Source organism: Terrapene carolina, unplaced genomic scaffold, assembly GCF_002925995.2.
Source record: "Terrapene carolina triunguis isolate 2854851 unplaced genomic scaffold, T_m_triunguis-2.0 Scaffold715, whole genome shotgun sequence".
Classification (NCBI taxonomy): domain Eukaryota; kingdom Metazoa; phylum Chordata; order Testudines; family Emydidae; genus Terrapene; species Terrapene triunguis.
Genome location: NW_020665066.1, coordinates 2236972 through 2242162, shown reverse-complemented (window position 1 = coordinate 2242162; position 5191 = coordinate 2236972). Strand labels below are relative to the sequence as shown.

The 5191-nt window shown below is 45.5% G+C and overlaps 1 protein-coding gene across 1 annotated transcript in view; it reads right to left on the bottom strand.

Annotated features, from left to right (window-relative positions):
- The window catches only part of OSBPL5 (oxysterol binding protein like 5), a 211593-nt gene extending 208353 nt beyond the window's left edge, over nt 1–3240 (bottom strand). Inside the window, exon 1 of the mRNA XM_029913588.1 lies at nt 2746–3240. The gene's annotated coding sequence lies outside the window, so the exon portion shown is untranslated. The remainder of the gene's footprint in view (nt 1–2745) is intronic.
- Nucleotides 3241–5191: the final 1951 nt, after the last annotated feature.

The window sequence follows — 5191 nt, the reverse complement described above, 5'->3', positions numbered from 1 at the left end:
CCCCAAAACAACCCCCTCCCAGCGCTGCCTGCCCCGTGGAAAAAAACTCTCCTTCCCCAGCGTCACCCTGCTGAAACAGCAGTATTGAACCTTGGTAATATGTTATAGCTGGCCCCTAAGGTAGTATAATTAAGGTAAAAGAAAAATGTCTTTTTGCTAGAAGTAAAATAAGATCTTCCCCCCACTTTGTAATCAATTGCCCTGTTGAATGAATGAGGTGTGAATGAAGAAGGCGTGGAAGGCAGCACCTCCAGACAGCTGCAACCCTTGGAGAGGGGATGGGAGCCAGACCAGATCAGTAGAACAGGTCAGCCTCCTCAGCACCCCACCGCCCCGGCTCACCCACTCAGCACCCCTCCCCCACCGCCGGCTCACCTGCCCCCCCGCCACTGCCCGCCCGCTTGTCTCCTCAGCCCCCCACCCCTCCAGGTTGCCTACTCACCCCCCGCGGGCCGCACAGTGAGCCCACCTACTCACCCCCCGCGGGCCGCACAGTGAGCATGTTGTGCAGGCCTGCTATAGGGAAAGCGAATTCTGCTCTGGGCAGCATTAACCTCTGCAGGTTTTTGGTGAGAAAAAGCCTACCTGTGGAGAGCGAGGGAAATAAGCTGCACAGGGCAGCTCTCCCCAGCACTTCCCTCCTCCATTGCCTGGTCATGCCTTCTGAGAATTTGTGTGTCAGGGAGAAAGATTGGGGGCGGGGGGAAGGGCACCCCACAGAGGGGAGAATAGTGACTATATGAACCTCTTCGGCTTTGTTCCCCTTTGCCCTATGCACTGGGGTGAAATATATGGGCCAGAGTGTTTAATTCAAGTGGGGTGACATGAATGTGTTGATGGTAAAGGTTAGCGATTTGCTAGTCCCACACTGACCTCAATCACTAGTTTCAGATTATACAGCACGTTTAGTCTTCAAAGCAATTGAGAAATATAGGTCCTGATCCTCAAAACTATTAAACACATGTTTAACTTTAAGACCATTTACTTCACTGGGTTTAAACTTAAACACAGGCTTAAGTATTTGGATCAAAGCCATAATCTACCTACCCTTCATATTACAGGAAGTGCATTGAAAATGGGTCCCGCCAGCCAGACATAATGTATTTTTAAAGGAAACGATGTCACTTACAATAGCTCCCAATTCCTTTTGCCAAAACTGATAGTCTGTTCAAATCCATCTCTAGCTCTAGTATAAAGGTGCTCTGAGTGCCTGATTGATTAGTTGTTGGAGAAAGAGTTGAACTATTCTGACTTTTCACTGCTCCCACTGCTAAATCCCAAAGTGCAACAAATGCACTTTAAAAACAGTAATATGCGCTGTGTGTGCTGGCCTTGGTGAGCCATTTCACAAAGCGTTAGTAAATTTAGCCACTACGCATTTCAGATCTTAAAAGATTTTTGATTATTTCACTAGTTGAGCATTCCAAACTCTTCTAATGTATTTCACGTCGTCTCCTTAGTTCTTGTGTACAGATATATAGATATCATTTTGTAGGTAGCTAGCCTGTGCTGTCAGAAAACAAGGTATAGATAACCTGATTTTAAATAAAGAGCTATTGTAACGGTGGACCTTTAGGGTAAACTCATTCAGAAAGGAAACTATTCCCTTTTATATACAGAAGTGACAGCTAGAATGTGTACAAATTTCACTTTCAGCACAAACACAGCCTTTCCTAGGATGTAACAAAACTGTGATCTGGATAAACAGGAAAATTCCATGGTCTCCTGCTTATACAAATAGAACCACCATGGGGTACTGATTCTAAGAACAATTATATTCTCTGGCATATGAATGAAAACAAAAGCAAATGCATATAATTGTGCAGTCAGAGGAGATCTCATTTAAACAAAAAGAAAAGACTGAGTTGTTCTGTAATTATGTTCTTCTTAACACAGTGTCCCAGCTTTCAATGAGATTTTGTTTTCTTTTGTTTTCTGTACATCTTGACTCAGGCAAAATTCCTAGCGATTTCAATGGGGATCTTTGCATGAGTAAGGGATGACAGTTCAGTCTCCACAGGAAATGAAATCTCAGTTTCACACAGTGTTTTCTTGGAAGTATGGCTTCTAATTGCAAGCTTGGAACTGTGGAAATTTTATTTTTTTAAAAGACAGCAGTGGTGCTATGTTGCTATGAATGAAAAAAAAAATGCCACAGAAAAACAAGTGCAACATGCATTTAATGTGTGAAGATAATGGCACCATAAAGCAAGTATTGGTGCATTTCTTGTCTGATTCACTGAGGAATGGATACATGGTGCATGTTATACGCGGTCTACATGGGCACTATTATTATGGTCTACTGGATTTTTGTGAAGTGCAACTTAAATATTTGTACCTGTGCCCCAAGCAAAGGATGGGTAGGCATTTCACAAGTAAAATATTATACAAATTAATAGTCCTGAGGCTTCTTTGCAAATGTTAATTTTCTGTCTGAGGAGGATTCCCATATTTTCAAAGCAATAGATCCCAATGAATGCTGATTGCTCCATTGTGTGGGTGCATTTCTAGAAACGCAGACTCTGAATGTGATGTTGAGTTCACAAGGATTTAACTGCTAGCATTGTCAGGATTCAGTTATTACTACTGCATTAATAAAGAGAGGCGAGACTGTAACATCTAATCTTCAATAGCACAGGTATTGTTCGTGGGGAGAAGGAAGATTTGCCAGTTCACAAGGCATAAGAAATCTCAGCTATCTCAAATACACACACACATTTTCGGCCAGCCGAAAGGATGCCTTACCTTCTCAGAGCGCAATCCCTGACAGCTCGGACCGACAGATCCCCTGCCCCAAATCCTGCTGGAGATCAGTGGAGCAAATTTCCCATGTCCTTACTGCGTCCTCCTCACCATAGTAAAAAGTTCCTCTCAACACATCGCCACCGGGTGTCTGACATGATGCCCAGCTCGGTTGTGGCTGCCAGCCTCCCTCCCCCGCTCTTGGATTTAAAGATCCTTCTGTGGGGCCAGACACGTTTCTCCTTCCTCCTCCTCCGAACTGTCACCGTCACCAAGTCTCCCCCATGCACGGCTCGGTGCCTGGTGGGCTGAGCTCTGTCAGTGGCAAGCAGGCAGCCCCTGCCTTTTCCAAGCAGTTGTTGCTCTAACTCCTTCAGTTAAAACACTCTGGCTATTTACGCGTAAGCCGGCCTCTGAAGCTGCCCCTTCTCGGTCCGATTCGGAGGGAGAGCAGCAGCAGAGAAACACAGCGCGAAGGAGAAAGGCATTTACGTTAGAAAGCTGTACAGCTGTTTGAGGGAGTCTGCAGCAGGAAATACCAGAAGACTTATCCAACCACATTAGAAAGGGGGTAAAAAAAAGGAAGCATATAAACCCTGGGCAGGATCATCGAATCACGGATTGGATTTTAACATTGTGTTTGCGTTTTTGTAAGATGGGGGGGGGATTACTTTACTGGGGGGGGGGGGGGGGATCAACAACAAGACATCAGGACCAGATAAATGTATAGCAACTATTTACCCAAGAGTGCCACAGACTTTATTACTCACAGAATGTGGAGTTTCTAGCACTCTAATAAACCTTCCTCTGCTCTCTCTTCCCCCAGAGTTTGAGATTTTCTTTCTCTTAGACGTTCAAAGCCTGCAGAACAGAAAATGGGAGCAGGCTTACGCAGACAAGGGACATGCTACCCCCTATTGGACAATCAATCTCCAAAAGAGGCATTTAATTAAAATCTGAAACAACTGGGGAGGGGGGGAGGCACAGGCTAAAGTAAAAAGAAGCTAATGGCGAAGGTCTTACCATGAACAATACCTTACCTTTGATTTACACACCGTTTTATGAAGTGGGTTTTAGCCCACGAAAGCTTATGCTCAAATAAATTGGTTAGTCTCTAAGGTGCCTCAAGTATTCCTCCTTCTTCTTGCTGATACAGACTAACACAGCTATCACTCTGAAAACAGTTTAAATAGTACAGCTTGAAGCTCTCTAGTCCAGCACTCTCTGATCCAGCAACATCCCTGGTCCGGCATGATTTAATTTTATGTTTTTTATGCTTTACCTACTTATTTCCTTGTGCCAATACCAGGGCCGACTCCAGGCACCAGTGAAGGAAGCAGGTGCCTGGGGCGGCCAATAGAAAGGGGCGGCAGTGCGTCCGTTGTCGGGGCGGCAGGTCCGGTTCGGCGGCGGCACTTCGGCGGCAGCTCAATCAGCCTGCTCCGGATCAGCGGCAATTCGGCGGCGGGTCCTTCACTCGCTGTCTTCCTCTTCGGCGGCAGCTCGATCAGGTTCTTCTTTTTTTTCCCCGCCGCTTGGGGTGGCAAAAAAGCTGGAGCCAGCACTGGCCAACACAGTAAAATTGTGTAACAACACTAACACTTTGTTATGAAGAGAGCCGGTAAGCCTTGGTTAGGCGGTGTTGCAAGCGTTGTTCCGTTTATTTGCCTCAGTGAGATAAAAATAAAAAGAGACCCGCTCGCTACAATATTGACCTCCCTTGGTTTGGCAAATTCTCTGGTTAGGCACTGAACAGGTCCCGAGGGTGCCGGACAAGAGAGGTTCAACCTGTAGAATAACCCTGGAGGTGGAGGTCGTGTAATTAGCCTGTAACAGGCGTAGTGGTGAAGACACAGCTTCAAGCTATGTGCATTGCACATAGAAGCCATACACAGCCTGGTAACAGCATCACCGAAAACTGGCCAAATGACACTGCCTGCCCAGTGCTATCCCACATGGTCTCCTCAGGATATGCAGTGAATCACACTCTGAGAACACACAGGAGTAGTGACAGAATGGCCATTCTTATTCCATCCAACGTAGGGCCCTGATTCAGCAAAGCACTTAAGCACATGCTTAAGTTTAAGCACATAAGTAGCCCCACTGAAGTCAATGAGGTTGCTTACATTTTTAGGTTAAGCATGTTTGTGTGTTTCTCTGAACTGGGACCTAAATGCAGCAGGGCATCCCCAGGAACGACAAAATCTTTTAAATACCGCTACTTAGCTTGTGAGTCAACAGACATATTACTAATCTACAGGCTTTCAGACACAAACGATTCCTTAAAAAACTAATAGAGATACTGACTTGTATGGCAGGGAAGTCACCAAAGCTCATTGTCTTCAGAGACCTCAGCATCCATGCTATGAAACCTCTGATGCTATGGCCCAAAAATTCATACTGGAATCCACTCTAGGTCTCCTACAAGCATTATCCAAATTTATGCATA